Source organism: Cervus canadensis, chromosome 2 (assembly GCF_019320065.1).
Source record: "Cervus canadensis isolate Bull #8, Minnesota chromosome 2, ASM1932006v1, whole genome shotgun sequence".
In the NCBI taxonomy this organism is placed as follows: domain Eukaryota; kingdom Metazoa; phylum Chordata; class Mammalia; order Artiodactyla; family Cervidae; genus Cervus; species Cervus canadensis.
In genome coordinates, this window is record NC_057387.1 from 10315604 (window position 1) to 10330405 (window position 14802).

At 36.7% G+C, this 14802-nt stretch overlaps 1 pseudogene; it reads left to right on the plus strand.

Moving 5' to 3' along the window:
* Nucleotides 1-7390: 7390 nt before the first annotated feature.
* Nucleotides 7391-8420, plus strand: LOC122426626 (annotated as a pseudogene).
* The last annotated feature ends 6382 nt before the right edge of the window (nucleotides 8421-14802 follow it).

The window sequence follows — 14802 nt, forward strand, 5'->3', positions numbered from 1 at the left end:
GATATTGGTTGTGTTTTTCAAATCTTTGTTCACTGATCATGAGCCCTAGGATACTTATAGTTTTTCATCTACTAGCTTGTTATTAAGATAAAACTGTAAGGAAAACAAATAGAAAAGCTGTATAGAGCAAGGTAGTGCAAGGAGGCAGAGTGGGTCATGGATCTTCCAAGCCCTGTCTGAATACACCACTCTCTTAGCCCCTCTGTGTGCCCCAATCTAGAAAATTTATATTTTCCAAAAGATGCTTAAACAAACCAAATGGAGAAAACCAAGGAAAGTTTACTTGCAAAATACAGTACATTTCTAGCCAGAAAATTTCATAAAGCCTTAAAATTCAGAAAATGTGATTCATTCTATATCACACAAAACTTTTGCGCACTTGACCACAGGAGATTAGCATCTGAAGCTCTGCTTCTTGATTAGTTGAGAAAAATAATTTTGGAAACATAAACAATCAATTTTTAATATCTCTGTATTTTGTTTCTTTATTTTAAAGGCATGCATGTCCCCATTTCATTCCCCAGCACCACACTGTGTATACGCTTCTGTGTATGTAATAGTGTGTGACATTTAGGGATATCTGTGTGTTTATGAGAACACTACATTGGAATCTGCATTTTCAGGCATGGAGTGATGGTTGGAGAAAGGTTAATGTACACTAAAAATAGGCATATTCTGTTAATAATAGCAAATATTTAACCATAAGCTGCCCTAAGGAAGAATTACAGAAATAATTTAAAATATTTCAAATTTAAATCTATAAAGAAATTATATGTTAGATGTCACCTTGGGCAGCCTGTATGTTGACGTTTAGGGCTATGTTCCTGCGTTGCTGGAGAATTTGCTTGGTATGTCTTGCTCTAAAACTTATTGGCTCTTGGGTGGTGGTTGGTTTCAGTGTAGGTATGGAGGCTTTTGGACGGTCACTTATTACTTAAAGTTCCATGTAGTCAGGAGTTTTCTGGTGTTCTCAGGTTTTGGGCTTAAGTCTCCTGCCTCTGGATTTCAGTTTTATTTTTCCTGTAGTCTCAGGACTTCTCCAACAAACAGAATCCAACAACATATTAAAAAAATCATTCACCATGACCAAGTGGGCTTTATCCCAGAAATGCAAGGATTCTTTAATATCCGTAAATCAATCAATGTAATACACCACATTAACAAATTGAAAGATAAAAACCATATGATTATCTCAATAGATGCAGAGAAAGCCTTTGACAAAATTCAACACCCATTCATGATTAAAACTCTCCAGAAAGCAGGAATAGAAGGAACATACCTCAACATAATAAAAGCTATATATGACAAACCCACAGCAAGTATCACCCTCAATGGTGAAAAATTGAAAGCATTTCCCCTGAAATCAGGAACAAGACAAGGGTGCCCACTCTCACCACTACTATTCAACATAGTGTTGGAAGTTTTGGCCACAGCAATCAGAGCAGAAAAAGAAGTAAAAGGAATCCAGATAGGAAAAGAAGAAATGAAACTCTCACTGTTTGCAGACGACATGATCCTCTACATAGAAAACCCTAAAGACTCTTCCAGAAAATTACTAGAGCTAATCAATGAATATAGTAAAGTTGCAGGATATAAAATTAACACACAGAAATCCCTTGCATTCCTATATACTAACAATGAAAAAACAGAAAGAGAAATTAAGGAAACAATACCATTCACCATTGCAACAAAAAGAATAAAATACTTAGGAGTATATCTACCTAAAGAAACAAAAGACCTATACATAGAAAACTATAAAACACTGATGAAAGAAATCAAAGAGGACACAAACAGATGGAGAAACATACCGTGTTCATGGATTGGAAGAATCAATATTGTCAAAATGGCTATTCTACCCAAAGCAATCTATAGATTCAATGCAATCCCTATCAAGCTACCAACGGTATTTTTCACAGAACTAGAACAAATAATTTCACAATTTGTATGGAAATACAAAAAACCTCGAATAGCCAAAGTAATCTTGAGAAAGAAGAATGGAACTGGAGGAATCAACCTGCCTGACTTCAGACTCTACTACAAAGCCACAGTCATCAAGACAGTATGGTACTGGCACAAAGACAGAAATATAGATCAATGGAACAGAATAGAAAGCCCAGAGATAAATCCACGAACTTATGGACACCTTATCTTCGACAAAGGAGGCAAGGATACACAATGGAAAAAAGACAACCTCTTTAACAAGTGGTGCTGGGAAAGCTGGTCAACCACTTGTAAAAGAATGAAACTAGAACACTTTCTAACATCATACACAAAAATAAACTCAAAATGGATTAAAGATCTAATGTAAAACCAGAAACTATAAAACTCCTAGAGGAGAATATAGGCAAAACACTCTCCGACATGAATCACAGCAAGATCCTCTATGACCCACCTCCTAGAATATTGGAAATAAAAGCAAAACTAAACAAATGGGACCTAATGAAACTTAAAAGCTTTTGCACAACAAAGGAAACTATAAGTAAGGTGAAAAGACAGCCCTCAGATTGGGAGAAAATAATAGCAAATGAAGAAACAGACAAAGGATTAATCTCAAAAATATACAAGCAACTCTTGAAGCTCAATTCCAGAAAAATAAATGACCCAATCAAAAAATGGGCCAAAGAACTAAACAGACATTTCTCCAAAGAAGACATACAGATGGCTAACAAACACATGAAAAGATGCTCAACATCACTCATTATCAGAGAAATGCAAATCAAAACCACAATGAGGTACCATTACACGCCAGTCAGGATGGCTGCTATCCAAAAGTCTACAAGCAATAAATGCTGGAGAGGGTGTGGAGAAAAGGGAACCCTCTTACACTGTTGGTGGGAATGCAAACTAGTACAGCCGCTATGGAAAACAGTGTGGAGATTTCTTAAAAAACTGGAAATAGAACTGCCATATGACCCAGCAATCCCACTTCTGGGCATACACACTGAGGAAACCAGATCTGAAAGAGACACGTGCACCCCAATGTTCATCGCAGCACTGTTTATAATAGCCAGGACATGGAAGCAACCTAGATGCCCATCAGCAGACGAATGGATAAGGAAGCTGTGGTACATATACACCATGGAATATTACTCAGCCGTTAAAAAGAATTCATTTGAATCAGTTCTAATGAGATGGATGAAACTGGAGCCCCTTATACAGAGTGAAGTAAGCCAGAAAGATAAAGAACATTACAGCATACTAACACATATATATGGAATTTAGAAAGATGATAACGACAACCCTATATGCAAAACAGAAAAAGAAACACAGAAGTACAGAACAGACTTTCGAACTCTGTGGGAGAAGGTGAGGGTGGGATGTTGCGAAAGAACAGCATGTATATTATTTATGGTGAAACAGGTTACCAGCCCAGGTGGGATGCATGAGACAAGTGCTCGAACCTGGTGCACTGGGAAGACCCAGAGGAATCGGGTGGGGAGGGAGGTGGGAGGGGGGATCGGGATGGGGAATACGTGTAAATCTATTGCTGATTCATGTCAATGTATGACAAAACCCACTGAAAAAATAAATAAATTAATTAAAAAAAAAAACCAAAGTGAACAATTAAATTAAAAAAAAAAAAAAAAAAAAGTCAGTTTTCATTCCAATCCCAAAGAAAGGTGATGCCACAATATATTCAAACTACCACACAGTTGCACTCATCTCACATGCTAGCAAAATAATACTCAAAATTCTCCAAGCTGGCTAAAAAAAAAAAAAGAAAAAAAAAAGAAATTATAAAGGTCTTTTAATGTATGACATGTGCTAGTTTGTTGTGGCACTGTTAGTGATAAAAACTAACTAGATTAATGATCAGTAATAATATTCAGTGGAATAAATTAAAGAATTGAACACTAGAAAACTAATCTAGAATTTTGACTTGAGAAAATATCATAAAATTTAAGGAAGAAAAGTACAATGTCTTGCAAAAATAGATTACATGGAAACTAAATCCTAGAAATGAAATATTAATGAAACAGAAATTCCAGAAATAAAGAGACTAATACCCTGAGGAGTACCTTGGGGCTTCCTTGGTGGCTCAGCAGTTAAAGAATACTCCTTCAAGGCGGGAGACCTGGGTTCAATTCCTGGGTCAGGAAGATCCCCTGGAGAAGGGAAAGGCTACCCCCTCCAGTATTCTGGCTTGGAGAATTCCAAGTAGTTTATGGGGTTGCAAAGAGTCAGACACGACTAAGTGACTTTCACTAATACCCTGAGAAAACTGTAAAGTTTCTACAGTAATGATAGAAGAAGTTATCTTAAAACAAAACCAGACAAAAATAAATGTTTCTAACTAAAATGGAATACATTGTATTATCTATGTTTCAAAAAAAAAGGCTTATAATTTATAAGACAAAAATTGATATAATCAAAATTAGCAATGGAGAAATTCACAATCATGTGGAAGCTTAAAAAGCAGATTAACAAACTGGACATAAGTGATAACAGAATTAATACTTGATTTGTGTAGAGTTAGACAAGTATTTTCATAAAGTAAAAATTTATTGAAATATGTATTTATAATTTGTGCACTTTTTTACATGAATTATTTATCATTAAAATATTTTTTCTGAATTAGAGCTCTTATGAATATCCACATAATTAAAATTTGGTTGTCCAAAAAACCAAAACATTTCAATAAGTTGTATTATCACATGATATCCTGTTCTTATCTGCCTGCACACACATATGCGTTGTACACTAACCTAAATTTATCAAAAGTATTTACAGATATGCTGCTAGTTAATATTAAATATCTAAACTTTTACCTCATTTGAGTCATGAAAACAATTTTGTGAGCATTCACAGTATGATAAATATGGACTAACTACTCTGGAGCTATTTCTTTATAGCCATGAAGTGAGATGGAATTATGAGAATTTAAGAAACAATGAGTGGAAGAAAGTAGTATACAAGAAGTACATACAAATCTTTAATATATTTTTTGCTGAAAAAGGGGAAATGTAAAGAGTTCAGCAGAATTAATAGAAACAATTTGAAGGCAAACCCTGTGTACAGTGTTGGATAAAACTTGGCACCCTTCCGTCTTTTTTAGTATGGTGTACTTCTAACTTACATAGTTTCATGAAAATTGATCTATTTTCTATTCATTAATTTGTTCACAATAATTAACATGTCAGTAAGGCTCTTTTGACATCATCCTGTTTCTTGTGTTTGTGAAAGGATGAGGTCCAATCAAAGGTGAGTGCACCTTTATATGGTACACTTCCAATTCCACACCTAAAGGGAAGTTGACTGGTTAAATCACAAGATGACAAGAAAAGATGTAACAATGGTCACCAGAACTTGAAGTCTTCCTTGGAGCACTGATTCTCCTTTGATCTGAAAATATGATGAGAAAAAAGTGCAATCACATTCTGATACTGATCCCATGGGAAAAAGAAAGAGTGCTTTCTATTTAGTACCAAGGGAAGAAGTCTCAGTGGAACTCATTTCCCCTTTAGTATTTTTCCTAGGATCGTTATAACAATCCCTTCCAGAGAAGTTGAAAGAACATTTAAGAATGCAGAGATCCAGGAAAAATGAAGACCACTACTGCATCTGGCAGAGGTGAGTTGAGGGTCACTGAGGTTTGGGTAGAAACTATTCATTTTTTATGTTCAGCATGAGACACACTCTAAAGATTCAAATAATGAAGATTCAGGCAGGCTTAAATTTTGGCATTGGAATAGAATTTATGTGAAAGCGCCATCTTTGGGGTTCTGGGCTTTTCACATTTAAAATCAGAAATAATATCTAGTTATTCAGACTTTACAACTGTCCAAGACATAAATGCTTACAAGTTTCCTTCCTACCAGTCTTATTTCTAGATTTTTCTAGCTTTAATATGATGCTGGGAAAGATTGAGGGCAGGAGGAGAAAGGGGCAACAGAGGATAAGATGGTTGGTTGACATCACCGAGTCAATGGGCATGAATTTGAGTAAACTCTGGGAGATAGTGGACACGGAAGCCTGGTGTGCAGCAGTCCATGGGGTTGCAAAGATTTGAATAAGACATAGGAACTGAAAAATAGCAACAATATTTTTCTAAGCCTAATCCAAATGTATTCATTAGAAAATGGCCATTTTTAAGCGATCTATGCATGCTAGGGTTATGAAACACAAAATGTTGATCCAGATCTAATAGAAGCTCACAATCTCGTCAAGTTAAACAAATAACAAGTTATAATAAAAACATATTAAGGATGATGGTAGAAACTCTCTGTAGGATATATATGAAGATAAACATGTCTGTGTTTGTCTGTGTGTGTGTGTATAAATGTAGGGAGGGAGATGAAATCACAGTAACTGTTGTAGGGCTTCTGATAGGGATCAATTCCTATGCTGAAACTTGAGGAAAGTCTAGGAGTTAGTCAAGTGAAGAGGAGTAAGCAGGTCTTCTAAGAAGAGGGTTAACATTCACAAAAGCAACGATCCAGGAGAAATCAGGGTGGACTCTGAAAACTGTCGCAGTGCAGCATGAGAGAGAGGCAGATGGGGAAGACTGAATATGCAGATCTAAAGTTCAGGAAACATACCTCTGCTGGCGACACAGACTTGAAAGAACTGGAAAACTGTGGAGGGCATGTGTTCATCAACAACAAGGCAGGACACAATTTTAGGGACCACAGCAGGAAACTGGGACACACAGTCATTTAGAGAATGCGTCAAGACAGTGAGTTTATAACACACGAAATAAGAAAGTTTTATAACAAACCACCTGAGAGGAAGCTTCTGTTCAGGAAGAAGGTAAACTTGGAGAGGGTGGTTTCATGAGAGCCAAGGGAGACAGTCTTCAAGTAGTAGTAATCAGCAGTTTCTAATGCCAAAGTGAAGTTATAAAGACTGAAACTTTTCCATTATTTTGCAGCTACCATGTCACTGATACATGGGACAGAATGCCTTCCCTATAGGAGAGAGAAAGCAGTCACATAGCAAATGATTGAGGAGTGAAGAGATCTAAATGAGATATTGTTATTCTTTCAGAAAACTATTCAAGGTAGGAAATAACTAACAAATTTTGAGCAATATTAATACTCTGATACATTAATTCTTTCAATACTCATAATTTTGCACTAATATTTTTCCACTACAGAAGATTCTGAGGTTCAGAGAGAGATTATGTAACTTGCTTATTTGCTTAACTAATAAGTGGCAGAATGAGAATTTAGGCTCAGAATGTCTGATTTGAACCCGTTACTAATCATCATTCTGTATTATCTCTCAAATAAAAAGATTAGTGATATAGACAAGTTGTCCATTATTTTGAATCTGGAAAAAGTCAAAACACAAAAATACCAGGTAACAAAAATACCGTTTACATTTACACTGTGTTGATCTCCTTCTCTATTAGTTGGGTGTACCATCTTCCTCATTCACAGGTAGCTCTTCTGGGGACATGGGAGATGGAGATCTATCAGCAGTGACTGAATTTATCTTCACTGGGTTCCTCTGCTTCCAAGATGGTGGCCTCCTATACTTTGTTCCTTTACTCTTCATCTACACCTTTATCATATTTGGGAAACTATTGATCTTTGCTGTAAGACTGGATATGTGTCTCCACAATCCCATGTATAATCCCATCAGTATCTTCACATTTCTTGAGATGTGGTACACCACAGCTGCTATTCCTAAGATGCTCTCCAATCTGATCAGCAGTCGAAAGGCCATCTCTTTCATTGGCTGCCTCTTGCAGACGTACTTCTTGCCTCCACTTGGAAACACTGAAGGAGCCTTGCTGACCGTCATGGCCATTGACGGGTATGTGGCCACCTCAACCCACTCCACTACCTAACCATCATGACTCCCCACCTCCGTGCTCGGCTCTCTGCAGGCTCTTGTATATTTGGTTTCCTTATCCTTCTACCTGAGATTGTGTGAATTTCTACCCTACCTTTCTGTGGTCCCAACTAAATCCATCAGATCTTCTGCTCTGTGATTTCACACCTTTAATAAATTTAGCCTGCACAAATGCCTCTGTGATCTTGGTGCAAGATGATTCATGCCCTCGCTATTCTAATAACAGATCTGATTATTTCTCTTTCTTACATCAGAATTATCATTGTTATCCTGGGTATCCCTTCAGCTGAGGGTTGTAAAAAGGCCTTTTCTACCTGTGCAGCACACATGTCCATCTTCCTGCTGTTTTTTGGCAGTGTGGCTCTCATGTATTTTAGATTCTTTGCTACTTATACATCTTCTGGGACACCATCATTGCACTAACATTCTCTGTGCTTACTCCCTTTTTCAATCCCATTATATATATCTTGAGAAATAAGGATATGAAAGATGCTATTAAGAAGCTCCTTTGCAAAAAAAAAAAAGAAGCTCCTTTGCTCCCCAAAAGGTGTTTAATATGTCTGGTAAGTAATTTAGACTGCAGTCCTGTATACAAATGGAACTTCTTCACAAAATATTAAGCCCAAAGAGACTAGAATTTCAAAGAATAATACAATTAGTCTAGCTTTCTTCCCCATGACTTGGTGAACAGACTGGTAAAGAAAGTCTTCTAAGGATTTACAGAGATGCCAGCAATATAAATTCTACTTCTGATTTTCTAGAGTCAGTGTATTTTTTTTTTAATTTATAGCCTTGTTATTTAATTTTAATTTACTCTGTTACTTCAAACTGATTAACTGTATATATGTTAATAATACTAATACTTACTACCTTTACTATTCAATATACTTCTTTTATATCCAATCTGTCTTTAAAATACTCTTAATTTCCTTACAAAACCGTTGTTAATCTGTGAGAGTACATGCTAACTCTCTATGTTACTAAGGAGATTTCTCTAAGCCCTTTCAGTTACTGGAAATTAAGAAGAAGCAAGAATTCCTGGCACCCAGGCAATAGACTTTATCCCCCTATCTTTGTTTCTTTTCCAGTCAGCCTTGCTGACATTTAAAAACATGTGAATTGGCTGGCTTACTTCATTTAGTACGATAATCTCTAGGTTCATTCATGTTCATGCAAATCACATTATTTTTTATGACTGAATAATATTCCATTGTATAAACATATCTCCATTCATTCATCTCAGATGGACATTTACGTTGTTTCCATGTCTTGGCTATCATAAATAGAAATTACTTTTCTGTATATCTGAGACTAATGCAGCATTTTAAATCAACTATGCTTCAATAGATAAAAAGAGAAAATATACATGTACTGATCTGATTTGCAGGTGATGCTGTCATGAACAGGGCCATTATAGTATTGAGATGTAATTTGGTATTATATGACCTACTACAGAAAGCTATTAGGAATATCAGATTCCTACCCATGGAAACTTGCTATATTATGTATAATCAACGCAGGAGAGTATCAAAACATAATAAATGCATATATTTACATTTATAGTCAATAAAATTTATTAATGATCTAATCTATGTCTCTAGAAATCATCCATTTCATCTTCCATATTGTGCTAAAAATATACTTAGTATAATATTTTTAGTATAATACATGTGATTGATAATAAATATATTAGAATTATGTACTAAATTTTATTATTTCCACTATGTATTTATAATCATGGGTTTAATTATGGTAAACTGCTTCATTGATTGAACATGCAAATTATTTTTCCATTTTGTTTCTCTATTGTTTGCTTCTCTATATTGTTTTTTAACTATTACCACTGGTGGCTCAGATAATAAAGAATCCCACTGCAATGCAGGAGACTCAGGTTCCACCCCTGGGTGGGGAAGATCCCCTGGTGGAAGAAATATAAACCAACTCCAGTATTCTTGCCTAAAAACTCCCATGTACAGAAGAGCCTAGTGAGCAGTCCAAAGAGCTGTGAAGAGTCAGACATGACTGAACATGCATACACACATTCTTATAAATATGGCAATTATCATTTTCTTGCATAAAGTCCTTTTCAATTTCAAAAATTTCTGTTTCAAGATAAATTTCAAGAAGTTGAATTATTAAAAGCAGATGTGAAAGTATGTTCATAGCTTTTGGTAAAAATATTGATTTTGTAAATGGTTGCATAAATAATGCCTTAGTGTAGCACTTTGTTACAACTTCAGTAGTATGGCAACTGAGGTATAGATAAAATAAAAGTCTAGTTATTTTGTGAAAAATATCAATCCTATCGCTGGCAAGCTGAACTTGCAGTACAACTATAAAAAGGAAATGTGATAAATTGAGTCATTCGTCCCAATTCTTCACATCCCTGTAACAGATTTATAAATTCATAATTTTGCAATGAATGGATTCATGGTAAGTACCATTTACTTTCCTGCCCCACAGATTTGGCTTGGGCTTTTCCTTTAATTGGCTCTTGGGAAAGTAATGAATATTATAGATACTTAATATGTGCATTTACAGTCAGGTTTACTTCAGATAACTGCTCCCCTTTCATCACTGGGCTCAAGTGAAACCACGTCTCTGAGAGTCAGTGGTTCAGACAATGAGAGATGCATGGAGCTGACCTGAACTGTAACTTGCCTGAAGCCTGGTGCTCGAAGTCCACAACCCACAGCTCAGAGCCTGAAGTTGAGCATAGCCCTCCCTATTGCAACTGACTAACAGACTTCTAAGTGTGAGGATAAATGACTATTGTTTTACTATCCATGTCTGAAACACTTAATAAGTTACTGTACACTGCCGTGTGTGGGCTTTGTCTGACATTGTGCCATCCTGAGATTGCAGAAATTAATAACTAATGCTTCTTATCTGAATCTTAAGATATTCTTTTGGGTTATAAGTATTTTAAAACTGCATTGGTAATAATCTTTTAAAATAATTCTATAATTTCCAGAAAGATTACTTACATCAAATGTGCAATTATTTAACCATACTGCTTATTATTTTTTATGTCAAAGAACTTTTACACATCAAAGGGATTTGAGATCATTTAGAAATAAAGCAGGGGCTGAGTAGTGGAATGTAAAAGATGCAAGGCAGTCATTCTTTGGAAGCTACATTCTCCTTCTTACCATTTTTCTTCATTGTGTGTACTGCTTCTAGGCATCTTGCACCTGATATGTGCTTGAAAAACAAGCTATGAAATTAAATCTTTATGAAATTTTATCTTTCAGTGTAAGACTAAAGCTAAAAACCTCTTTAAACTATGTGAAAAAAAACAAAGATGTATTGGTAACAATGAAGAATTTTAACAAGTAGAAAAGACAAGTCAACTTTTATTCTTGTTACTTGTCATATGTACATGAGCAAAATGTTTTGAGTTAGTCCAAACATGGTACAAAATTCATACTAATTCTCTGTGATATTCTTTAACTAGAAATTGCTGTATTAGGAAAATTGATGAATGTGTCTTTGCCTAAAATTATAGTGCCACTTCTTACAGCATATTTATTTAGCTTATTTTGAGTAAGAAAAGTCATTACATTTAAAGAAATGAAGGAAATGGATTGCATTTTGTTAATCTTTTTTATTCTCAGACATTTTAGTGAATAAATGGACAAAAATGAAAACAATCTTAATAACGGTAACATTAAAGAATTAGATCAAATAATTAGCCAAAGCACTGGCTATACATTTCAATATGGTGGAGCATATGGAAGGCCAATAGATTTTCCTAAATTTGGCTGACTGACTTAGAAACAGGTAAGAAATAGGTTTTAAGACTATATCCCTCATTTTATTGTTTTACCAATCTCCTCTCCTCTACTGCATTCAGTTCAGTTGCTCAGTCGTGTTCAACTCTTGGTGAGCCCATGGACTACAGCACGCCAGGCCTCCCTGTCCATCACCAACACCCAGAGTTTACTCAAACTCATGTCCATCGAGTCAGTGATGCCATCCAACCATCAAATCTTCCATCGTTCCCTCTCCTCCTGCCTTAAATCTTTCCCAGCGTCAGGGAGTCTGTTCAAATGAGTCTGTTCTTCACATCAGATGGCCAAAGTATTGGAGTTTCAGCTTCAGCATCAGTCCTCCCAAGAATATTCAGGACTGATTTCTTTAGGATTGACTGGTTGGATCTCCTTGCAGTTCAAAAGACTCTCAAGAGTTTTCTCCAATACCACAGTTCAAAAGCATAAATTCTTTGGTGCTCAGCTTCCTTTATAGTTCAACTCTCACATCCATACATGACTACTGGAAAAACCATAGCTTTGACTACATGGACCTTTGTTGATAATGTCTCTGCTTTTTAATGTGCTGTTTACATTGGCCATAGCTTTTCTTCCAAGAAGTAAGCATCTTTTAATTTCAGTACTGCAGTCACCATTTGCAGTGATTTTGGACCCCCCAAAATAAAATCTGTCACGGTTTCCATTGATTCTCCATCTATTTACCATGAAATGATGGGACTGGATTCCTTGATCTTAGTTTTCAGAATGTTGAGTTTTAAGCCAACTTTCTCACACTCCCCTTTCACTTTCATCAAGAGGCTCTTTAGTTCTTCTTCACTTTCTGCCATAAGGGTGATGTCATCTGCATATCTGTGGTTATTGATATTTCTCCCAGCAATCTTGATTCCAGTTTATGCTTCATTCAGACTGGCATTTTGCATGATGTACCTGCATATAAGTTGAATAAGCAGAGTGACAGTATACAGGCTTGACATACTCGTTTTTCTATTTGGAACCAGTCTGTTGTTCCATGTCCAGTTCTAACTGCATACAGATATCTCAGGAGGCAGTAAGATGGTCTGGTATTCCAATCACTTAATGAATTTTCTACATTTTGCTGTGATTCACACAGTCAAAGGCTTTGGAACAGTCAATAAAAAAGAAGTAGATATTTTTCTGGAACTCTCTTGCTTTTTTGATGATCCAACGGATGTTGGCAATTTGATCTCTGGTTCCTCTGCCTTTTCTAAAACCAGCTTGAACATATGGAATTTCATGTTTCACATGTCACCCCTGAAGCCTGGCTTGGGGTATTTTGAGCATTACTTTGTTAGTGTGCGAGATGAGTGCAACTGTGCAGTAGTTTGAACGTTCTTTGGCATTGCTTTTATTTGGGATTGCAAAAAGACTGATCTTTTCCTGTCCTGTGGCCACTGCTGAGCTTTCCAAATTTGCTGGCATATTGAGTGCAACACTTTCACAGCACCATATTTTAGGATCCAAAATAACCCAACTGGAATCCCATCACCTCCACTAGCTTTGTTCGTAGTGATGCTTCCTAAGGTCCACTTGACTTTGCATCCCAGGATGTCTGACTCTAGATGCGTGATCACACCGTCATGGTTATCTGGGTCATGAAGATCTTCTTTGTATAGATCTTCTGTGTATTCTTGCCACCTCTTCTTAATATCTTCTGCTTCTATTAGGTCCATACCATTTCTGTCCTTTATTGAGCCCATCTTTGCATGAAGTGTTACCTTGGTGTCTCTAATTTTTTTTGAAGAGATCGCTAGTCTTTTCCATTCTATTGTTTTCCTCTATTTCTTTGCATTGATCCCTGAAGAAGACTTTCTTATCTCTCTTTGCTATTCTTTGGAACTCTGCATTCAAATGGGTATATCTTTCCTTTTCTCCTTTGCCTTTAGCTTCTCTTCTTTTCTCAGCTATTTGTAAGGTCTCCTCAGACAGCCATTTTGCCCTTTTGCATTTATTTTTCTTGTGGATGGTCTTGATCCCTGCCTCTTGTACAATGTCATAAACCTCTCCCCATAGTTCTTCAGGCACTCTGTCTATTAGTTCTAATCCCTTGAATCTATTTGTCACTTCTACTGTATAATCTTAAGGGATTTGATTTAGGTCATACCTGAATGGTGTAGTTGTTTTCCTTACTTTCTTCAGTTTAAGTCTGAATTCGGCAATAAGGAGTTCATGATCTGAGCCACAGTCAGCTCCTGGTCTTGTTTTTGCTGCCTGTATAGAGGTTCTCCATCTTTGGTCGCAAAGAATATAATCAATCTGATTTTGGTATTGACCATCTGGTCATGTCCATGTGTAGTCTTCTCTTGTGTTGTTGGAAGAGGGTGTTGCTATGACTAGTGCATTCCCTTGGCACAACTCCGTTAGCCTTTGACCTGCTTCATTTTGTACTCCAAGGCCAAATTTGCCTCTTATTCCAGGTATTTCTTGATTTCCTGCTTTTGCATTCCCGTCCCCTATAATGAAAATGACATCTTTTTGGGGGTGTTAGTCCTAGAAAGTGTTGTAGGTCTTCATAGAACCGTTCAGCTTCAGCTTCTTCAGCATTACTGGTCAGGGCATAGACTTGGATCACTGTGATACTGAATGGTTTGCCTTGGAAACGAACAGAGATCGTTCTGTCATTTTTGAGACTGCATTCAAGTACTGCATTTCAGACTCTCTTGTTGACTATGATGGCTACTCAATTTTTTCTAAGGGATTCCAGCCCACAGTAGTACATATACTGGTCATCTGAATTAAAGTCACCCATCCCAATCCATTTTAGTTCACTGATTCCTAAAACGTCAATGTTCATTCTTGCCATCACCAGTTTGACCACTTCCAATTTGCCTTTATTCATGGACCTAATATTCCAGGTTCCTATGCAATATTCAGAGAAGGCAATGGCCACCCAGTCCAGTACTCTCACCTGGAAACTCCCACGGATGGAGGAGCCTGGTAGGCTGCAGTCCATGGGGTCTCTAAGAGTTGGACACAACTGAACGACTTCACTTACACTTTTCACTTTCGTGCATTGGAGAAGGAAATGGCAACCCACTCCAGTGTTCTTGTCTGGAGAATCCCAGGGATGGGGAAGCCTGGTGACTTGCCATCTATGGGTTCACACAGTGTCGGACACAACTTAAGTGATTTAGCAGCGGCAGCAGCTATGCAATATTGCTCTTTACAGCATCAGACTTTACTTCCATTACCAGTTACATCTGCAACTGGG